The 24,524-nt window shown below is 33.9% G+C and overlaps 1 long non-coding RNA gene across 2 annotated transcripts; it reads left to right on the forward strand.

Annotated features, from left to right (window-relative positions):
- Positions 1–1,089: 1,089 nt before the first annotated feature.
- Positions 1,090–5,814, forward strand: LOC311443516. Of its 2 annotated transcripts, none has more exons than XR_014697305.1 (4): positions 1,090–1,370; positions 3,198–3,297; positions 4,877–4,918; positions 5,052–5,814. It is a non-coding gene; the product is annotated as an uncharacterized lncRNA (long non-coding RNA). The 2 variants fall into 2 exon arrangements; XR_014697306.1 differs by having other exon boundaries at positions 5,056–5,814.
- Positions 5,815–24,524: the final 18,710 nt, after the last annotated feature.

Below are 24,524 nucleotides of genomic sequence, written 5' to 3' on the forward strand. Positions count from 1 at the left end.
ACAGTAAATATTTGACTGGTATGTCCCTTTTATCAACCTTAAAATGAAATGGCATTTTAAGTGTATATCCTTCAAGGAGGAAGCTTCCTATGAGTAAAACTTCTTTTTACTAAGTTTCATCATTTTAAGGGTTCTGTCCAAATTGTTGTCCCTAAAATTCCTAATAAAGACTTCAGTTCATCTAAGCATATATGAACAATCCCAGTGATCACACTTACACCAAGAGAACTTTCAGTCATGTATTTCAGCAGATTGAAACCAGTGTTGATTTTCTCTGTTTAACTGCTTTGCTGACGCAGGGTTGTAATATCTTAAAATTGCTCAAATCCTTGCTCTCTATGAATGTGATTTCCCTGAATCTAAAATATAACTTTTATTTGCTAGCTCAAGCATTCGTACATAAAATCAGTTCAAGTGCTTTATGTTCAGAATATTTTTCCAGATACGGTTTGGGGGTGTCTGTCATCTAATGTGCCTTAAAAAAAAAAATAAAAATTAAATTGATTCTTTTAAACAATTGCTAATGAAAGTAGGTAAAAGACATGACCATTCATATGGCCTTAAATGTATTATTCTCACATCTTAACAAGGGAATTCTTATGTTGTGGCAATCAAAACATTCTTCATATGCAAATTAATGATTTTTTCCCCTGTTCTTGTGGGAGGCAAGATCATCTCGCTTTCCAATTTAATATTTTAATTATTTCATTTGTATTTATCTTTAAATAGACCTATTCTTGATAACCATAAACCTACATTCTTTATTCATGTCAGTAAATTAAATTCTACAGTGCTTTTTCCTTCATACCTTCTTGTTTATCTTACCCAGTCTTTGTATTTATCAAAACTATACCTTCATTTTTAAAAGTTATGTTGCATGTCTAAAATAGCAAAAACTTTTATGTGCATTTACATATAAACTACTAATAGAGAGTTTTAAAATGGTGAGAATTTAGGTGTTTAAAAATCGTTGAAAGCTGTATTGCCTCTCTTCATCTTTAAGAATGTAAACAACTGGTAATTCTGCCTGTCCGCCATTTGCACAAGCAGGCCACCTTCACTAGAAGTGAGCAGAGCTGCCAGCACCTTTGCAACTAAACTACTGTCCCTTTGTTAAGTTATACTAATGGCAAAAAAGGCTAGAAGTCATTACTTTGTCTTGGTTAGTGTTTATCATTGGGGAATATATGTTGGGCACCCCAGTGCAGTTTTGTTAGTGAGGGCTGTGGAGTGGCCTCTGTGAGGAGACCAGCGGCTGCTTTGTGCTGGATACAGCCGGTTCCAGCCGGTTCCCCAACTGACACAGACGCCACAGCTGAGGCCACCAGCCAAACCGTGAAAACATTTAAGAAGGTGAAAATGTTTCCCAGGTACTGAGGAAAAAAAAGTGAGAAACAGTCAGTCCTGTGAGCACCAAGGGCAGAGGGAGAGGACAGGGAGGAGGTGCTCGGGCCTAGATTCCCATGGGCTCATGATATTTGCCTCACCCATGACTCTGAAAATTAGTATTGTTTTTTCTAGATACAGCCTCCCTTTTGAAATAATTTCCACAGATTGTTTATGTGTTTTAGACATGTTAGTGAGTGATTTTAAGGCTATTTTATTACAAGAGGCTCTGAATCAAATTCCTTAAATATCATACTGATAATTTATCCCTTGCCATTTTGTACGGTGATTATTTGAACATGAAATCTTAAGGAGCTCATGGTAGAAAAGAAGAACAGAGAGTTTTTTTCTTAAATATCCTTATTTGTCAAGTAAGGTTATTCAGCTGGTAGGCCTTTTAGTCATATTTAATGACAGTAATGTTCATCACTTTATGTTAATCAGATTAGATAGGTGTGGTGATGAGTGGAGATCTGAATATAATCAAAATGGATGAACTGCTGTACTTAATGACAAATATGTGCAGAGACAATAGGGAAAACAAAATGTGCTATGAACAAAAAGTTCTGTAAGTTAAATATTAGCAGAAAGGAAAGCCTCATTTTGACCATTTAAGCAGTTTTCTTGAGCTTGTTTTTGAAGATTATATGATACAGACTGTCCAACATAGTGGTGATTTTCAGAGTAGGGTGTCTAAATTAGTATACCTGTACATTTTCCAGTACTACTATAAAGAATCTGTGTGAATATATCTCTTCCATGTAGGCTGGTAAATGTTTAAGTCAATATTGTTTCTAATGTGTAAGACTATGAGGTTGTTGAGCATTCACGCTTCTGGTGAGTGTTCCTGTAACTGCTTCTCATAGCTAAAAGGTTTGGTGCCTGCATAGCTGGACTAGTCACTGATCCTTGTTATTTTTTCTGAAGTGGCTCAGTGTCACAATGCCCAACAAAACAGACCTTGACTTACACAATGAGCTCAACAAAAATCACAGCTGTGGAACACTTGCACCTTTTGCCTCTTTGGAGGAAATGCATATGTTTGGGAATCATGGAAAATAATCCACAATCAACTGATTTCAAAGTAGGTACAGTAGCCACATCATAGTTATAAACACTAGTTGGGGAGGACAAAGAAGCTGCAGCAGCAAGACTGAGTAGTTTTGATTTTCCTATCTGGCACTCACGCAGTCCTCTTTACCTGCTAGTATGCTGTTTTAAATCCCTTGTTACATCTCCTATGAAAGATCCAAAATAACTAACTCCAGGCTATGTGTTTCATTCTCTAGAATTACCAGTTTCTATGGGTCTAGTCTCTTGTTTAATGCTGATCTCCTCCTCAGAACTCTCTGTAGGATTTCAGGACTCTGTACATTACTAGTCAGTCTTTTTTCCAGGCAAAATACTAATATCTTCATTATCTGCTTAGTTTGTAACATTTCTTGATTCATAAAATGTTACTGAATTGTGATAATTTACAGGCATATATCTAAGTAATTGTATCTTTGAACTAAAAAGTTAGAAGTAGAACATACATGTGCATACCTCAGCTGGAGAAATTAACTCATAGGACATAACAAAGATTTTGTCTTGTGAGTTAGAAATGTTTTTCAGAATATATGCTTACAGTTATTATAAAGTGTGCATATCTCTGACACTAGGTAAATTAAGGTAATTATTCTTTCAGTTGTCAATAGTACTGGGAGAGTGCTGATCTACATTGTTTTCTATTCAGCGTTGGTGCTATTATAGTGATCATGGCTTTAAACATTAGTCAGGGAGGGCAAACAATAACAATATCATTTTCACAGCAACGTGTCTGCAGAGCTTGGAAAATATAGTGTGGAAATGGACGTCAGCATAGATAAACTCCATGGCTGCTGATTTTGCTTCACTTCAGTATATTTGAAGGTAATATTTTCTGACATTTATTATATCAGTAGACAGGAAAGGTGGCAGAGACTGATTGATTGAAGAACAAAATTTTGACCATTCTCAGTGACTCTTAAATGAGAAAAGTCCCTGTTTGGAATACACACTGCTTGCCCATTGTGGAAGCCATAGAAAAGAGGTAATTAAATCCAACTCTAGAGAAGAGGTAGAAGTAGAAGAGTGCTTACATTCTCTGCAGCATTTAAACAGGATTTCAGCTCCTGTACTTCCTGGAGCCAAGAGGAATGTCATCTGCCTACTACTGCTGTGTGGAATTCAAGAAAGGTTGTCAGATGCATTGTAAGGTCATCTCCGAATAGGCATAGAACCTTCCTTCACTGTGAAGTGGACAGCTGCATGGGGATTTATTTTTGAAGAATGTAGAATTTTTTTTTAGCATAGCCAGTACTGGGAATATTTATCACATACAGCAAGAAAGGGATGCAAAAAGTTCTACCTTTGTGGTTCCCTCCTCTTCCTTTTTATTTTTAAGGGAAAGTCTTGGTAAGTAATCATTCCAAACTTGCCAGGGGCCATAATGCGTTCATCTAAAGTATTAGAAAAACATGCATATAAGTAGATTAAAATCAGATACCAAGATAGGCTGAAATTGGATGGCTGCAGTTGTTCCCAGCCCAGCTGCCTGCCTTACTCTCCTGAAGAATGACCAGTTTCCGTCATCATATGGGTGTGAGATTATTTAGCATGGATTTTAGTATTTCATGTTTAAAAGGTAAGTAGAAAGGAGTGTTACAGTTACCATTTCAGAATTTGTCAGTGTCAGTATACCTTTTAGTTTGGGGTTATAACGTTAAGGGAGGAAAAAGATGGGAAAAATTTTGGGTTTCTTCGAGTCCTGTTGCTGTCCCCAGTGAGCAGAGCTCAGGGCCTGCCCCTCCGCTTCCATCATGAGTAAGCTGCAGGCCACCATGAGGCCTCCCCTCAAGTCTCCTGTGCTCTGGACTGAACAAACCAAGGGACCTCAGAGGTGGGAAGACATTCCATATGTGCAAGATTTCTCAGGAAAAACAAGCAACCATATCATAATTTCAGTTTGTTATTTGAGGAAACAGAGGCCGTATTTGTTCCCCAGTGATGAATAATGAATAAAAAATGCACACAGGTGTTTTTCAAAGACTGGTTCAGGAACAGGAAGGGAGGATCCTTTCAAATAAGCTGGTAGTTACTGTTCTACTTACATCCATTATGAGAATATTTGTAAAGATGCTTGTTTCACAGGAGTGTTTTCTGGGGCCTTCCTTAATTGTGTACAAGAAAGGTTCACAGGGTATTTCCCAGGGGTGTCTAGTATCCTGCACAAGGAGGATAGAGAGTAAAACAAATTCACTTCTGCAAATGAGGGAAAGATGGGTGAATTGTGCACTCTCTGTGCTGAATCACTTCGCTGGCAGTCATTATTTATCAGCAACATAAAGGTATACAATTAGCAAATGACCACTTTGTTCACTGGAATGCTAGAAGCTAGTATTTAAGATAGCTTCAATTACATAAAGCTAGCAAAAGTTTGTATTACCAATAACTTTTTTTTTTCTTTCAGACTGAGTGACTGAGTGTGAAAAAGCTAGTTGAAGTTTTCTAGGTAATTACTAGTAATTACCTAGTAATTACTAGGTAAATTGTAATTGATATTTATTTATTTATTTATTTATTTAGTAAGACTGTTATTAGGCATAACAATATTTACTCCTACTATACTATTTTATTTTTTCAAGAAAGCTCAGGCAGCCTAATGAAGAAAGCATTTCGTTTTCAACATGATTTTCCCAGTTTGTTAACTAACACGGAGTAAAAAGTAAGCCATGATTGACTTTGAAGGAGTTCAACTTTCACTTGTAAGTAGTTCACAAAATTCTATATCAGTAAATACTTGTCATTGCTCAGGTAAGATTTTGCTAGAGTAAAAGCAAATATTTTTATTCATGTGAACATCTACTAACAGACTGTGGTGATTTGTTAAAGTCAAGTAAGCAAAAGGAACACCTGGAGGAAGACAGTAATGAGGTTTGCATAGAAAACAAATATGATCTAGTTTTTGTCCCTCATATAGTCCTGCATCTGTGCTTCTTTCTTTTATTGAATGCTTTGTATTTTCTGGATGAGTTATTACCCCTGTAATTGATAGGCCAGTTAGTTGCCAATAATCTTGGAACTAACTAGTTGCATTAGGTTGCGGCTGTTGTGTTTGGCCAAAGATGCTGATGTTTGTTCCAGGAGGGCTTTCTATTACTCTAAGGGAAAATGGCAGATACACAACTCCTTTTTATTTATTTATTGTTGTTATTTTTTGGCAAGGCATAAAGGTGTATGGATAGAGGAGGCAGTGAAAACTTTCTTTGAAAAGATTAAAAAAACAAATATTTGCTTCATGTTTCTTACACTTAAAAACAAAAACAAAAACAAACAAAAAAAACACTCTTATACTTACCTCATTATTGAATTTACATATCAACCAATAAAGGGGGAATGTATCAGAAATTGTTTGACTGTGCTGTAGTACGTTCTTATTTTCATCCTTGTTATTTGTGTTGGCTTTTTGGTTGGCTTTTTTCCATGACTATATTCTTGCAGTAGATATAGGCTTGTAAACTGCTTTAATCTTCCCTTCAGGAATAATTTAATCTTGGGGAATATGTTCTCTAACATCTTTCATGACTTTTTAATGTTCTTGGTCAGCCCATGAAATAGAGTTGGCATTTAGAAGATCTTTAAGTTGTTAATTATTGTGTTTCCAGTTCCTCTGTGAATGTAATTTGTATAATATATCACATACCATAAAAAACGCAGAAAACTTATTGTCAAATTAGAACTTTTAATATACCAGTAAATTTTGATGACAATGTTGTAAAAAGAAAAACTTTCCTTTGCAATAGCTTTTCACGTGTGCCTTACTGAGCTGCTTATGGTACAGCTTCAAAAAGAGTAATGCTATGTATCAGCTATAAGTAGCCTAGACTAATCCTTAATAAAGCCTTAATAAAGTGTTCTTTGAGCTACTGTATCTTGACTGTTTGTAATCATGTTCTGTGCACAAAAAAGTAAAAAACATTCAAAATACTTATGACAATATGCTATATTCCTGGACATTCAAACAGTATCACAGCCTGGGGAATGCTGATTGGTTTTGTTCTTTGTGGGTTTTGTTTGTTTGTTTTTAGTTTTTAGGCTTTGTTTTTATTTTTCTAATTAAGAAACATTATCTTTCAGATTTAGTATTGTTTTTTACAGTTACAATATTAATTAGTCTGTCACTGGCAAAAAAAAAAAAAAAAAAAAAAAAAGAGCTTAAATACTATAATGTATACGTGTAATCAAAAGGAATAGGCATACCTACAGATGTGCTCTGTCGTATGGCTATATAGTACTTCAGTCTTCAAATAGTTATGGATCCAATACCTTTCTTTGAAAGGTGAAAGCTATTGATCTGGATCACAGGAAGATTTTGATTTTTGAAACTGGAGTAATCTTGTGTAACTGAAGATGTTCATAAAGCAGCTGTCACTTGAGAAATAGATGTCATTTGAACTAGTCCTTTAGGCTGCCTTTATAGTTGAAAAGTAGGGACTCTTTGTCTTACCCTAAGATACTCACTTCAGGATGACATGAATCATGCTGTAGAAGGTACCTATTTTTCTTCAACTCTACAGCAGTTGAGAAGACTAGCAGAGCTATAGGTGTGTATATCTTGACAGTTAAATCCCAGCTGTAGTGTTTTGGTAGTTTGTAGAACTCAACTTTTCTATTTTACCTGCCTGTGAAATTGGTTTCGTGTGAAGACTAAAATCTCTCAGAAAATAAAGTTATCTCGTTTTTCTAGTCCAGAGTTACCCCAGCCCTCTAGCAGCCTGATCTGTCTGTGGTCCAATAGGAGCACAGAAGGAGCAGAACTGGGAATATGCTATTTCAGAAAGGAAACTAGCTTTCTTGTGGTTGTATTGATCACAGTTGCAAAATATCAGCTCACTGAAGAGGTTTTGCAGGAATGGGAGGGCAAGTTACAACTCAAGTAAAAGAATAGGAGACATAGACCTGAAGAGTTACATCCAGTTATAATGAGCCTAGGAAACTCAATGGAAGAACTATGTCTGAACCTGCATATGTAGAGTAGAATTAAAGAATGAAATGGCTAATGTCTGCTCATGATTTTACATCCTCAAAGCGCTCATTGGGGTGTTCAACCCTCGTCTAAAAATGACTGTAGCGGCTCTGTTTCACAACCTTGGATTATCTGAGTAGCACTAAGGCACTGTAATTGCAACTCTTTAAATTTTCAACACCATGATTTGTTTTAGTTAGGGTTCTCTTTTGAGTACTAAAGTCTTGCATATACATTTTTAATTTCAATTGCTTCATTGAATTGTATTATATACCTACTAAAAATGCAATATAACAAATTATCACAGTTTTGTGCATCAGTTACAGATGCACAAAATATAATTACACATTACCTAGCATTTTCTTTTGCTATAAAATTACTGAACTTGGAGAAAAGTGTTAACAGCAACAGAAAGAAATTTTATGGGGATTTTAACTTTCTGTGTACGTTTTATTTGTTTCTAATAGCTGTAAGTTAATTGCTATTAAATACTGATGTTATAATACTGAGTTTTAGCTTGGAATACATATAAAATAATTTATCCTTAGATGGAGCTCCGATATTTGTACTCAGAGTAATAGTAAACAATGCGTTTCGCAGTGGAAGAGAGGTTAAAATTTGTACAGAATTGTAAGGTTTAAAACCTCTTCCAAAATATTTTCTGTTACAAACATTGGTCTTCAGCCCAAGTCAAGCATTAGGTAGTTGTTATTGCAGACTGGTTTTAGAAAACAAACTACACAGTTTTGGTTTATACAGGATATGCAGCACATGTCTTTGAAACACGTATTTTCATTTCATCTTGGATATAATACCAGAACTACAAGATGAGCTTGATCCAACATGTTAACTCTTTAAATAGCCAAAGAAGAGATGCAAATTAAAATATAACTTTAATGTAAGTAATTTATTAATTTACAATTGCAGATTGTTTGTAGCAGTATAAAAATAAAGACTGTTCAGGTTATGCATTTAATATATACTGCCTGATATTTAACACATTTTATTCTTAAATTTAGGAATTCCGACCTCATCTTGGGAGTAAGACAATGCAGGTGTTTTTCTTCTATTTTTATATGTGAAATAAACAGCAGCACTTGAATATGAAGAGATCTAAAATTTATTTCAAATGTAGCCATATGCAGCTTCAAGTAATTTTTTTTTTTTTTAATCCTAGATCTGGTCAATAATAAATGAGTTTAAGAATTTAAATCAAGACACAGTGGGTTTCTCATGGTACATTATTGATAAAGCACATTTATTGTAACAACATTTTCCAAGGGAAAATACATTATTTGCTGGTGATGTTATTGTAAACTCTTATATAAGGCTCTATTAAGCTTTTCAAAATATTTTTTGTACATTGGAGGAAGTTTTATAAACAGCCTCTAAAATAATTAGATGATATAATGTAACTCATTACCTTAATGAATAGAATATTATTCTTAGAGTAGGTATTCAAATTCACTTTTCTATATTGCTCAAAAATATGTGATGATAATTATGTATTTTGGAATATTACAAATATTTCAATTACATTTTAGAAAATTTAGAAAAATTTCCTTCTTTTCTAATAGCTTATTGAAAATATATATACAGGCAATAAGAACTGCTAGCTAGAAAAACATAAAGGAATTTATTGTAATTTCCCAACATTCCACCACAATTTATAATTCTGAGATATTTTAATCTATTGGGATGGGATTGTTCTGCATTGCTCAGGTCACCTTGTCTTCTGATTTCTACTACTATTGAAATTCAAAAGTAGTTTCAAAACTCCACCCTAGATGTATGAATATTAGCAGATGTATGTTCTTGTGGGGATCCCATATTCTTATAACCTGTACCACTTCTATTTCAAAATATTACAGTCCATCTGCTCACTTGCAGATAATTTCCACTTGTAATTTGTCCAAGGGAATGTGTTAATACATATTTCATGAATAGTGTAATAATCTTGATCTACCCATGCTGCTTGAGCTTTGACAAGGATGGTGTGACCTTGAGTTTAGAGGATAGTGCCAAAAACTGAAGTGGTACCGTCAAAGCAAGTACTTCTAAGAAGATAGTTCAGGCTAGCACCAAAAACTAAAGTGGTACCATCTAAGCAAGTAAATACATCTAAGTACTAAGTAGTGCGCAAATGCTCTCTTGGATGTTTTAACCTTTTCATCCTGAAGCACTTTTTGCTTAAGAATATATATGTGTGTGTGTGTGTATGTATTTAAGTATACACACAAATGTTTTGGGGGACATACAGTTCAGTACACAGTCTTTCAGGAAGGAAGTATTCAGGTTTACTAAGTTTCAACAAAATGCTACTCTAGGAGTAGTTATTCACTGTTAACAGTGTGTTTTATAATTTATATTGGCTTGCATAATGCTGACAATCTAAGCTCTTAACTGAGGGTACAGTTTAAAACTGGAAGTTCATATCTTTGGGAAAAAATCAGGAACACGATGCAAATATATTAATTTGAATGTACCTGTTTCTTGAAGATTGTTATGTGAACTGGAAAAGTCTATAATTAGAAAATAAGAAAAGGATGAACCAAAACATGTTTGCTCCCCTTAACCAGTCTGAAATCAAGGAAGACAACTAGCGTTTCACACCCAGTTCAGGAAAAAAAAAAAAATATATATATATATATATACATATATATATATATTTAATTATGTAATGACAGGCTGTGAAAATTGGGAATCACAATTCTGATTCTGCATAAATTTATGTAAATGAGAAGGCCAAAGACCTGAAGAAAATCATGCAAAACGGTATTTGTGGATATAGGGTTTTTTTAATAGGCCTTTATTTTCTGCATTTGTGGATAAGCAATTAATCTTTTAAATGCCAAGCTTGTTTGGTTGCGCAGCATGATAACTTGTTGCATACATTTTTGCTGTGTGGCAACTGATTGGCTTATACCTGTGCATGCAGAGAGCTAGAGAAAATCTGAAGATCGGGTGAGCAGGTGGCTCCACTGAGGGCTCCAATAATGCTGTCATGATTGAAACCAGTTGGATTGTTTTGCCATCCAGATTTTTTTCCATGCCTTTTTTGTTTGTTTTTCCCTATGGCTTGGATTTTTATACTTATCTGATACTATAAAATGAACTTAAAAAAAAAATAATAATTCATTTTGCTGTTATTGTTCTATTAATCAGTCCAGTAATCTGATGCTTCATATGCAGGTCTGGAGTAACATGGAGTAAGAAAAACCACAGGATCTCACTTATTGGCATTAGAATATTTAAACATTGACAGTAATTTCAGTGTACTTGAAATAACATTCCTCGCTTGTTAATTTTAACTGGAGCTTTGTTTAACAACTTGTTTATACTGATGGATGTTTTAATTCGTTATGGCTGTATATGTGAGGAATGTGGCTAGCAAGAAGAAGAAACATTTTCAGTATTAATCATTTTTCTCAGTATTGGTCAAAATCACAAGTGTTTTCAAATGTCATGTTTATAAGTTATGAACTTATATTTAAAATCCTCTTACTTATATACATGCAACCTTACTGAAGTAAATGGGAACGTTTCTGACTAGCTGGTACTACAGCAGTAGGTGCATTTCCTATCTAAATAGATAAATCTGTGGTTGTTAATATCAAATCATATGTAATTATATTTACAGGGATAATAGGACATGGATGGATAGCTACTAGAGCCTAACAAGTGCGTTAGATTTCAGCATGCTCGGTGATGGTTGCCATGTTAATTAACAACATTAGAAAGGGAATTTTTTGCTACATAGGAAGTCTTCCTGACATGAAGAAGGAAGTTGATTTCAGCCCTGCATTATTAATCAGATCTGCCTACAGCTAAGAAAGTGTCACCTGTGTATATTTTGCTTTCTGCTGTGTGTTGTTGATGAAGATACTGACATACAAAACAGAAGTAATTGGATTTGTGCTAGAAGGCAACGGCAAAAGTAAAAAGCAGTGAATTGGAATGTGCTTTGTGACTGACCTTTGTGAAGAATGCCTTAGGCACCTCCATGTGGTGGCTGTCATTATTAATGGTGACTATAGATTCAAGTTTGTTTAAACAGTCATACACATGAATTGTTTTTGCATGCATCTTATCTGCAATAGATCATACACACAATCTTTGCATGATGGCACGGAGCAATAGCCTGCAGGTTTAGAGAATTATCCAAGGGACCTTTGGCCTCTGTATTCATCATTGCTGTTAGATTTCTTGGAGGTAGAAAATAAAAAAACCAACTTCTTAATGTACTATCCCATGAGTAAGCAATGAACAAGATTAAGACTTGCCACATGAGAAGAATGCACATGAAGAGTGCACTAGATTTTAGCTATTTCTTAGGTTTTGTTTGGGATTGTTCCATAACAAAATGAAGCTGGCCTAGGAACTGCCTTCCCTGGGAGATGGTCCATGGACAACTCACAGTCTGTATTGCTTTCATAAACCTAGTACAGTTTAAATAAAATAGACCTTAAGATTTTGAATAACAACTAAAACTAGAGTTTATGGTAACATCTGCTGTAGTAAAAGTGTGGGAAAATACATTCATATCCATCTTACTGCATCAAGTACCAAATAAATCAGAATAAGATTATTATAACCTTATATTAGATCTAAAGGTTTCTGCTGTGAAGAGAAACTTCTTTTCCTTGATTCAGCTCCTACTTACAGTTCACAGAAACCTCCAAGAACTCTTGTACTCAAGCTGTTCTCAGGTTGTTTCCAAGAGTACATGAGTATCTGAGGGGAAAAAAAAAGAATCTAATCTTTCAGTGAATAAATTTAGTTTTGCATGGAATATCATTGTAAGGCCATTGGTTTTTGTAATGTCTTTGTCAGCCAAAATTGTGATAGTGTCTTATAAGCATATTAATTTTTTATTATTTTTTTTATGAGAGAAGGGTGGAGTAGCAAATTCAAGGAAACTTCTGCACCAAAGAAATTGAATGTTTTAGTGGGATAAGCAGTCCTGAAAAAATTAAAATGAACAGATTTTCTGTATACTTATCATCTTGCAATAAGAATGGATGATAAGTGACAATCAGGATGGGGGGCACTTGTTTGCTGTTTTGATTAAGAAGAAAAAAACTTAAATTATATGGTCAAAACTTTTACTAGTCATTTATGTCCAAACATTTGAGCATCATGTTCTGAGCTCACTGGGAAACGTGAGTGTAAAGGTGATTCGGTACTTAGAAAACCCATGATGTGCCTGGTGCTGTGTAGGAAGTCTGTGTTTACTTCCACTTTCTTTAGAAGTTCAGACAAATATTTATTGTATAGAATTCCTTCTGTGTTCTTACAGTTCTGACAAGAGTAGTATTGTTGAAATGAATTTCATCACAGATAGCATTATTTCTGCCAAAACACAGAAATTGTGATTTAGGCAAGGCCTTCTCTTGCTTTACAATATTAGGTAATATAATAGATCTTTTCAAGTAAAAATGAAGCATTGACTAGACAAGTATATGTTTGGGCATGGAAGGTCACACTATGGAAAGAAATTTATAAGAATAACTTTTCTTATGAGTAGGAACTTGAAGAAAATGGGGGTGTGGGGGAGAGGAAGAATACATAAACACATATAGCCATGTGCACAGTAAAACACATCATTTTGTAGGTGCCTAAAGACAAATCCCAACAGGAAAAGTTGCAGGCTCTCTTTCTTAAAAACCAAACATCATTGAATAAGTGGACTGGTCTATTAGTGTGATATAGTTGCCCAGACCTCAGTGAGATGAGTCAGCTTTTCAGCAAACAGAAGAAGAATGAGAGAAAGGATATTATTTACTGGTGAAAGCAATGCCTGTTGGTTTAGACAGATAAACAAAAGTTAGAAGGACTGCTAATAACCAAAGGAGCAAATGTAATTTAGGCTTTGGGGAAATAAATAAATAAATGAATAATAGATCAGGAAATTGTTTTAAAAGTAAATCTGGTAACAGAATATCTAAGTAGTTTAAACTGTTTAACTCTCAGAAGTGCAGAATAGAAGTCTAATCTCTTTCTCTGGCTGCCACAGTTGAAGATTTATAAGATTTTGCATAAACCTTTTCTGAGTCTCTAAATGCATCTCCATTAGTCAAGGCTATAACATTTGCGGCAGGAGAAAAGTAAATCTCTTTAACAAAGTTTACCAAACTGGGGGCAATGGTTGGTATCTTGCAGGATGTAGTTGTCAGAACAGTGCTTAGAGGCTAAGAGTTGATTTGATCTCCCTCCCTCCCTCTCTTTCTCAGCAGCTATGCTTATAGTAAATATTTGCATTGAAAATTATGAGTTGCATATACTTCAATGTGATACATGCTGTTAAATCTAATAAGTGTAACTTTACTGGGTAGTTTTAAGAGAGAATAGTAAATGAGATTTAAAAAAAAAAAATAAAAATCTGTTCTAGAAATTTTATATTTCTTCTTCAGGTTATTAAAAAAGCAACAGGCACTGAAAGTGAAGTAAGCATTGCATATATTTTTCAGTGCATCAGATAATTCAGACTAAGGTACTATTAAACCTTATTTGTGGTTTTTAGAGTGTTATTATTATCATTTTTCAACTTTTCCTTCACTCTTATATTCTGGGAGAGCTTCTACATATGCACACAACAATTTGCAGCATTATTTCATACATCTCTTTGAATTTATTCACAAAATGAAGTACAGACAGTCATTTGTGAGAATAAAAATGATTGCTATAAAAATGTTGTAGTTCTTTCTGTGCTTATGCCAAAGAAGCTGTTTAGTGTGCTTTTAAAGTAGAATTTGTTTAGCAAGTAAAAATTATTCTAATTTATTTCTTTATTTATTTTTTATAATGCCAATATTAGCATGTTTTGCATGTGCTATGACAGAACTATAGGCAACCATAATAATGTTTCTTTTGGGCTTAGCTTTTGTTTTTACATTGACAATTTTTAGCTGTGGAACCAATACACTTCTAGTGTTCCTGTAGCTTTGTTAAGTAGGTGCAATGCCCAATGGGTACTGAAATGAAGTAATCAATAATAATAGAGACATTCCTCTTTTTTTTTTTTTTGTCACAGCTTACATTTCTCATTAGTATTCTACTAGTAGTTCTGTGAATGATTCCAGCTCCACATCCAAATTCCAATCATTCTTTATGGTTAATTTTGAATAATCTGACAGGTAAATTTCACTTATATAACTTGTAGTGAGAAAATAGAGGAATTCTTCCATCTATAAATCAATTCTATAGAGAATGACCCAGTAATTTTACTTGTCTAATATTAGAGATCCAGTAGATTCTTGTAAATTCAAGTTTGTTTGTTTGTTTTCAGTCGGTGAAAAGTTCAGTTTCACTACTTGTTCAGAGGAGCAACCATTTCTACTGATGTTGTACAAAAAATGTGTGTGACCATAGTCATGCTTAACTTATTTATTTTGTTAGGTAACACCATAATGTACTTAATAAGTAAAGCTAAGTCAAGCATTTCTATATACATCATTGGTCTTTTTATTTCCTATAGGAAAAGGGAAAACTTTCTAGCAAGTGTTCTTAAAAGAGAAACTTAGCACTTTCTTGGTGACGTGTATGGCTTATTTTGAATAACGTGGTAGTCTGTTTATTTGTAAACCTGCTGCAAACATTTTTTAAAGAAAATTGTGGATATTCAAATATTTTGATATATTCATGGCAGTTTTCATCTCCATAGCTAACAAAGTATGCAATGATCCATGATATTTTTACCATAGGTCTACACATGCCTATTTAGTTGCTTTTATTTTATTGCACTGTCAGACTTCTTTTCTGTATCTTGGTCATCAGGGACTTTCTTGAGAAACATGAAACTTATGAAGGCAGCATTTAATTCAAAATTTAACTGTGACTGAAATACCCGAGTAACTAAAAGATGATATTTGATTATAGCTTGTCATAATGGCTTTTGACTGCTGCTTTTTGTTGTCTTAAACGTTTTGTTTTGCAAAGAAGCAAGCTTCTTTGGATGGATACAGATTTTGTGCAGAAGAGTCAAAGGAACTTCAAACCCAGCTAGAACCTGTGTCTTACTACATTATATTTAAGGCTACATTTAGATGTTTATAGATGTTTATATTTATTATCATCTGTATACTGTCAAATTCAGAAATAATTCTGGATTTTCAGGAGAGAGAAATACAGGAATGTAGATAGTCTTATTTTTGCTAGTATTTTTGCTACCTTTTGGAAAGTAGAATAGGTGAGACTTTAGAATGAGACACTGAGTCAAACTGTTTTGAAAGGGCACAGTATGTTTAAGATTAATTTACATTTAATTTATGTTTATTTGCAGATAACCCCATGTACAAAAATAAGGGAATGAAGGTATAAGGTTGTTGGAATATTTTTTCTGCAGATTCTTTAAATACAGATTTTCTTGTATTTCTTATTTTCCACTAATAAAGGAATAAAACTCCTCCTCCAGGAAAAACATTTTAGATCTGACAAGAGCTCATTCTTTCTTTTTTTCTTGTTCTCCCTATTTTGACTTAATACTTTTTTTTTTTTTTAGCTACCAAATTCAGCTTCAGATCATTTGCTGTGCTGCTTACATCCCCTCATAATTGTTCCTGTGTAGATTCTTATTGTCTAGGCTTGGATTTAGAAGAGAAACCTAAATAAAAGAACTTTGGATGGAAAAAGGTCTTTACTAGTCAAACTATGTGCTTTGACAGGAAGGAGACCTAATACTTTTTTCCTTGGTTTGACTTACACTTCTAAGTATTCCTTATTCCACAGAATAAATCAAGGATGGAACAGTGCTACAACAGCTTTTCTTTAGCAGTTGTTTCTCACACATTTAACCCAAAAGTTCATCTGAACAGTTTTTTCAAAGGCTTATCCATCAGCACAACAGTAATAGATAACTTCAAGGTTAAAACAAGGAGGAAGTCTTTTGTTTTAAATTTTAATATTCATCAAAGTGGAGAACTAATGACAGTGAAGACATATATAATGCAGAGAGAAATTGGAAAAGCTTCCTTGCACATATCCATTAATGCACTACTTTATGGCTGTGGAAGAAATTTGTCACAGAAACATTTGTAAAGAGGCAAAAATCTTCACCATTCTTTTATTCTTGTTTCAAATACAGTGGCTCTCTATCTCAATAAATAATCACCCCTGGCAGTTTTTTATAGTGTGGATCAATGTGATTAACACATTACTAGTCTTAGAATGATTACAAATATCACAGAGTGAATACTGCAAGATACTATTTTTTACATGTCTATTCAGAATGTCCAAGGAATTTCTTTGGCTGTTCTTAAAATTCATTTGCATTGGGCTTATGTAGACTTTTGAGCAAGCAAGGATACAGGCCAAGAATGATTGCATGAATAGCAATTTTAGGTAAGCACTGAGAATGGAAATGAAAAGTGAATTTTAAGTTGTAATGAAGAGAGGGGAAAATCAGATATCCTCAGTAGAAACAAGATTATAATTGAAAAAGAGATAGAAATATAATATGAACTAATGCTTAATCAAATAAGCTTACATTTGTAATGTCAGATGTCAAATTCATAAAAAGGACTCTGTAAGGGAAGACCACAAATTGTAAAACATATAGAGAGAAAAATTAGAGAAGTGCTCTAGTCATGAGTATTCTTCTAGTGTGGTGAAATTTGTCACGTAGACTTTCTTTAATTTATTTAGGAATACTTATGAGAGAAGGAAACAGTAAAGACAAATGTTTGTAGACTTGTGTGCATTCAAAACAACCTTTTGGGGAGTAAGTACTCAAGTTAATTTTCTACTTACATTCACTCATATTTGTTTTGTGCTTGGTTTTTGCCAAATACCATAAATTCTCTGTTTCTGGAGACAAAAAATAAAATCATACCTCAGGTATTTGAAGATTATTTTTTTTAATCGGTCATACCTTTAGCATGGTATGATTCCATCAGTATGGAATGATAGCTTTGAGCTGGCTCCATTCAAGAATAGGAAGTCAATCTGAGTGATATTCATTAGGCTTTCAATTTGGACTTGAAGCCAAATTTACAGGATTGTAGCTTGGGTACTTGTATGTGTCACCTTGTCAGAAAATAAAAGCAATATAATCATGAAAAGTATAAATGAGAGGCTCATGCTATTTAAATGATCACATTTATCCTGTTAGCTATGTCATTTTTCTAATCAATTTACTAAATATAGAAGGTTAAGAATTTTTGAATGAGGATCTTCTTTACCTAACCATAATGAAAATGAGGCTTCCACAGTATGTGCGTTTGTATAAAAGTAGGAGCCAGTTAACTGTCTGTAAGTGACAGTGTCTCTTTTTCATTTAATTCTGCTACGTGATTGCAACACTAACTGTTTACCTTAAAATTAAAAATAATCTTGGCCTCAGGTAAGGCTAAACAAGCAGTTTATTGCTAGTCTCTGTAACTGTCTGTACTGTATGTTCTATGTAACTGTAATGTTCTATGAACTTCTTTATGGAATTTGTCTAACACTAAGAGTTGCCACAGAGTTGAGCATCATCTAAATAATAGATTTATTAATATGAAAGCAGAGGAAAAGTCATTTTGCCCAAACTCATTAGTGAATTCTAGCTGCAAAGGCCATCTAAACAGATCATTAATCATAGAATCACAGAATGGTTTTGGATGGAAGGGACTTTAAAGACCACCTGCCACAGGCTGGGACACCTTGCATTAATTAGAACAGGTTGCTCAAAGCTCCATCCAACCTGGCCTTGAACACTTCCAGGGATGGGGCATCCATAACTTCTCTGGACAACCTCTTCCAGTGCTTCATCACCTTCTGAATAAAGAATTTATTACAAATATCCGATCTAAATCTACCCTTTTTTGGTTTAAGACCATTCTCCTCTGTCTTGTCACTACACTCCCTGAGAGAGTTCATCCCCAGCTTTCCTATAGGCTCCCTCTAGGTACTGGAAGGTCTCCCCAGAGCCTTTTCTTCTCCATGCTGAAAAACCCCAACTCCCTCAGCCTTTCTTCATAGGAGAGGTGCTCTAGCCCCCTAATCATCTTCATGACCCTTTTCTGGATTCATTCTAAACTACATTTCTTAATCTTCCACCATCTTCTAAAACTCCCAAACTGTAAAAGTCTTCAAGAAATTAATTTAGACACGATACACTACAGATATACGAATCCCTAAAGATAAAGAGGATGTCAAATAAAAATGGAGGAACTGAATATTATGCAACTTTAAGTGTTGATCTGTACAAAAATCATCTAGCGGAGGGATCTGTTATCATTTCATAAATGGGTTTAATTGAGTCACAAAGTTGCAGACCTACAGTAAGGTAGCAAAGAATATGAGGACAGAAACAATTCAGTGTTCAAAATTATTTTTAAGACTTTTTATTAAACTGTATTTTATCTTATGAGCTAGAATTGAAAGCAAAGTGTTTCTGCAACACTGTTTTTTATAGATAAAATCTGTGGTATCTATTCGTCTATACACATGCCTATGTATATTATTTTTATTTATATCATTATATAAATATAAGATGACAGATTCACTTGAAGTACATTAAGTTTATAGCATTTCACATTCTCATTACAATCACTGTCAAAATAATAGGTTCACATTTCTGTTATTTTCTCATTACAACCTTCAGTGAGATATTGGAATTTTAAAGCCTCGTATATTCAAAGAATTAAGAGAGTATACAATATTGTTGTGACCTTTTCAATATTCTATAAATGGATTACTGAAAATTTTACTTTTCTTCTTTGTTTACTGCTCTTCTCTTCTTTGCTAATTTTGTGGGAGAGGGTTGAAATGGATGACCTTTTCAGTATTTCATGTCTTTATTGGCTACAAGATGGACCAAACTTGCACTGTACTGTACATTTAACAACACAGTTGTTATATCCTTTCATTAAGTCATATAATGTATATACTTTTTGCAGTTATATGAAACTGAAGTAATATCAGAGGCATTCATAGAATGCTATTTTCTTTCAAAAATGTTTCCACCACTGGTGAAATGAAGATCTGTAATACATAATTTTCAAGTCTAACTTTCTGACATTGTAGGTGTTTATGTATGTTTCTGATCAAACCTGTTCTATGTTCTATGGTTGTGTGTGTATTACTTCTGGATACTACTTTCATTTAGTCATTTACTAGTCTACTAGTCTTTTTTTTTTTTTTTTTTTTAAATAATGCTAAAATGAGAATACATATCTTTTATTCAGCAAGGCAGTACTGAGAATAGAAGGGTGATATTTTCTGTTTCAATAATCTTTTAGCGTTAGTGGCTTGGAAACATTTCTGTAAATGTTAAAGGTCTGTTAGCCTTACATCTCTGGAAGAATTGCAGTTAATCTGGTGTGGGTTTTGTTGTTGTTTTTTATTCTAGTGCTGTGCTCGCTAACTGCTACTTCAGCCCAAACTATTTTTTTCAATGCAAAAAGGAGGAGTGAGAAGGGTATTCAGGAGTAGGATACTTTCAGAAAAGGGGCAGAGGGGAGGACTTATAATGTATGCCTAGTCTTAAAAGGAAGCAAGGAAGATTTCAGTCTAAATTTACATTAGTGATGAGAAACTAAGTATGCTTTGTGAACTGCTGCTTTTGGTTACCTTTTGTGGTGTCATGGTCTTTTATATAAATATAATGAGTGTAAAGAAATGAGGTATTAATGATATTGGTGTGTTTCACTACCCCCAAAATAAGGCTTATCTTATTTCTGAATTATTCCTGGTTTGTAATGCTTGAATACTGGTTAAATAAATAAATAAATAGAGATAGTTGACAGTCCAATCCAATTCGGAGGCATTGAAGCATTACTCAAGTAATAGACATGAGACATGGAGACACTAAGGATTTGTCTTACACTTTGGATTCTTTCTTACTTTATGTGCTAATTATGGCATAGAACCAATAATTTAAAATAATTTTACCACACTAATGCCAGAAGGGGCCTGGCATGCCATCAAGGTGAATTTGGTACAGCAGCATGGATGCTATTGAGAAAAGTGGAAAAAACAAAGACTGACACAGCAATGCACTGCCTTTTTTTCTAATGTCTGAGAATAATCCCAGATTTGCTGAAATTAATTACATATATGGCTACTGTGTTTAGTTACTAGAAGCAAGAATAATTATAACAAGCCATGCTGCCAAGCCTGGTTGTTATCAATGTCATTCTAAAATTTTAGCATTTTAGACATGATTTTTAAATGAATTCTACATAGTCCTTAACAATTAAAAAGAGATTTTCCTTATATATAATATATAATTAATATTTATTTTTAATTTTATTATATATAATTAAAGAACCCAGGGTAGGGTAACATGTTTGCTTCTTGAAACCTGTTCTTGCCAGTTGTAGTCTGTGAGATACAACCTTGCACTCAGTAGCTGTATCATTCTTAGAGCTGCCATCAATGCAACTGCTATGTGAAATACCTCATGATCTTTCTGCCACCCATCCAGATAGTGTGAGCTTCCAAAGCTGCTTCAGACACCATTTATGCATACTCAGGGCAGCATTAGCAGACTTTGTGTGTGCAAAATGGTAAATTGGATATTTAGAATGGGCAGCAGTTCTGGGAATTCATCAAGATGACAGATTCTGTTATCTTTCCTGCTGCCAATGGTGAAAACTGTATTTAAACTTTTGAAAACCATTCTCTGGAGCCAAACTTAGGAGTTCCTTTTTGTTAGAACTTTGATACATTTATTTCCAGGCATCACCTGGAATACACACACATGTACACTACAAAAAGTTAAACAGATTCCACATTTTAATACTGATTTTAAAAGACTGTAATTTCATGCATATTCTTAGTGATTTTTTGAGGGCTTAATTGCTATGTCGTGGTAATGCTTATCAGAAAGCACTGAAAAGCTTTAATTACTTTGTACTTCGGTTAGTTATGAATGTATGCAAAATTTAACTATTTCCCCAGAAGCAAATAAAGTCCACATTTATTATGTTACATAAAAGTTATGGAATGATTTAGAATAATTAAGCTAAGGGCTGCCTTACTTGGGATTTAACTCATCTAAATGATGCATAAAATTAATCTTAGAAAATTATTTCACATTAAACTACTATGTGGAAAAGAACCATTAGAATCTTCTCAGAAAGTCTCACTATAGCAAATTCATCTTATGGCAGTAAATTGCAGGTATATTATGTAAAGCAACAGAATAGTAGTGGTCTTAGTTTTTCAAATAAATCCAATCAAATAAAACCGTCAGTGAAAAGAAAGATGGGTTAAGTGTAAAAAGTCAGAATTTAAAAGCACTAAACCAGAATAGCAAAGGAAATATTAGGCAACTTGAATAGAAAGCAGGGAAAATAGAAAGATGCAGGTAATAATAAGAAAAAATAAAAATAAAATAAACACAGCATATTCTCAATACTGCCCTTGATGCATTTACAATCGGGGTTTATTACTACAATAATGTTCAATATCTATTGCCTATTAAAAGCAACTTACATTCCTTCTGACCTGTGTTAGTCGATCCTCACCATTGACTAATGAGGATCAAAAACTGCCTACTTCTCTGAAGGGAATTGAATTACTATCATTGATGAGAATTGCTTCTGTGAGTGAGGTGAGATCAGAGGAATTATTCTATGTGACGAAGCCATGTTAGGAATTCCAGGGTTTACTACTTAAAACAAAGCCACAGTCTAAACATTATGAACAGTTTTATGGATAAGAACATGGAAGATGAAGACTAAATGACAAACATACTGAAAGTTGTCACAGTTGTTAATATTTTATAGAGCCCCAGAAGTGTGATTGCTCCAAAGAATTGATAGGTTTTCTATTCATTACGACTAGATTTTTATTCCTTTTTTTTTTTTTCTTTTTTTTCTAAAGGTAGGTTTATGTGAGGAATGCTGAAACAACTGCAGTTTTCAGTCTAAAATACAGCTCAGAATTATAAAGTATTTGGGGAGACGATGCAAAGAAAAAAAAAAAAGATAGGGGGTGGGGAAGGGAGGCATGAAAAAGCAGAACAGCTGTGCTTGTGAGGGTTGGTCTTTCTGACACTATTTGACAGTTTCTTCAAGGATAAGAAAACAGTTTCTAACCTAAATTGGACACTCTTTTAATTAGCAGATGGAATGAGCCTTGCAATCCGTGAAACAGCTTCCTATAAATCACAAATGTGTATAGATGCAAAATTTCCATCTAACACATTCCTAGTCACTCTAATGCCAAGGTAAGTCAATCAAGTTATAATTGGCTCTAATTAACTTGGCACTCCCACAAGCTGCTTCATTCTTCACCTGAAGCTGGAGTTTCATTCTTGCCTTTGAAAATGCTAAAGAGAGAATTTGCTAGTAGTCTTGACAGAAGAAAGATTGTCTGACAGTATAAAACATAGGAAACAATTGACTAAATCAGAACAAATCTGCATATTTAAATGATCAAGATAGACTATGCAGGACTCACCACTGAACTGAGGGTGACAAAGCTCTGATGTTTCAGAAACTAGCAGCTGAAGGTTTGATAAACTACATAAAGCAAAAGGATCCTAAATATATGCAATTCCATGGTCACAGGAGAGCACTTGCCATCTATTCTTGGCTAAGTACCCTTCTCTTTATGTGGGTGTTGTATCTGCTGTGAGTGATCAACAGGGAGTGCTCTTCCTTTTACTTTCTCAGTGTGTTTGCTTTGTCTGTACAAGAGGAAAATTAAAATTTAAAAAAAAAAAAAAAAAAAGAAAGAAAGAAAAGAGTGAATTTAGGCTAACCCATTTTTTTTGTTTGTTTAAAAATGCAAGGAAAAGCTGTATATGTTGTATCATGTCAGAACTACATTGCGTTAGGAACACAAAAAAGGCTTCTTGGGCATCCAAGATAATTCAAAGATGATGCTTAAGATTTAGATGAGGTTAAGTTCTGCTGTTCTCTGCTATCTGAAAGACAGTACTTTCTTATAATCTCTCATTATCTTCCTGAATAAATTTTTCTGTATTTGCCATGACTCCCTTGGTGTAAAAGAAGAGACAAAATCCATTCCACTGTACAAAGGATAAGCTTAGTCATCATTTCTACATAAGGGAAAATGATGCCTGCTATCCTTCCAGTGAAGTCAAAATTCAGATTTCACTGTCCTTTTTAGTAAAGTAGATGAGTCATCTTCATTTCTGTTAAAATATAAACTACAGCTTGTTAAGCCCAGGCCCTATATATACATCTTTCCTTGATGACAAATAGAGAAAGTTTGGATTTTAAGAAAACTTCAGTTCCAGAGTTGTGCTTTCAGAAATACCTGATTGTATCCCACAGTAACAGTTTTTGAAGGCTTGGGAAATCCTAAACTTTTTTTTTTTTTTTTTTTTTTTTTTTTTTTTTTTTTTTAAGCCCAAGTGATGTCTGGCCAACTCTGGCAACTTGTTCTATCATATGCTGTAAATTTTAATTTCAGAAAATTCAGAGATTTTAATGGAGGAAATCTTTAGGGACATAATGTGTCCTTAGTTCATATCAATGAGAATGATGTATGAAAAAAGGCAAATATTAGTATACTTAACTGTTATGATTTTTTCTAAGTTCATTACTATTTATAAGTAAACAATATTGCAAGCTAACATTATTTATTTAACGAAAGCTTTACAAGAAAAATGTATAAGTCTTTACTGTAACAGCTATATATTGGCAGTAAGGAAAGCTCTGCTTTCTCAGCTGGATACTGGTAATTAATATCTTGCTGTCTAATTAGATTCTTTCCTACTCATTTGAATGTTGATTTCTGAAGCACACGTTCATGTTGCCAGCATGCTCTGTGTTCTAGTAGAACAGAACATCTGGCTGCCCACCAAGTAATGTAATATACGAAGGCAGGCCTTTCTAAGGAGATCTATTTGGTTTGTTATGAACAGAAACTCTTTGAGATGCAAACATTAAATAGAAATGGTATATCATTACCTTCAATACGCAAAGAGATCAAGGTTGCTGTCTGAAAGTTCTGTAGACCTTAGTGGTGCAAAGGCTTATTCTAGCATTTTATTTTAATTGTAATGATGTTAAACTTACATTTTCTGTGGAACTTTAGAGCAAAGCACAGTTCTATTTTGATCTGAGTAATTGGGCTATCTATATAACCAAATGAAAATTCCTAAGAACACATAGCAAAAAATAATGCTTTG

The sequence above is a fragment of the Aythya ferina genome (genome assembly GCF_964211825.1).
Source record: "Aythya ferina genome assembly, chromosome: 12".
Taxonomy (NCBI): Eukaryota; Metazoa; Chordata; class Aves; order Anseriformes; family Anatidae; genus Aythya; species Aythya ferina.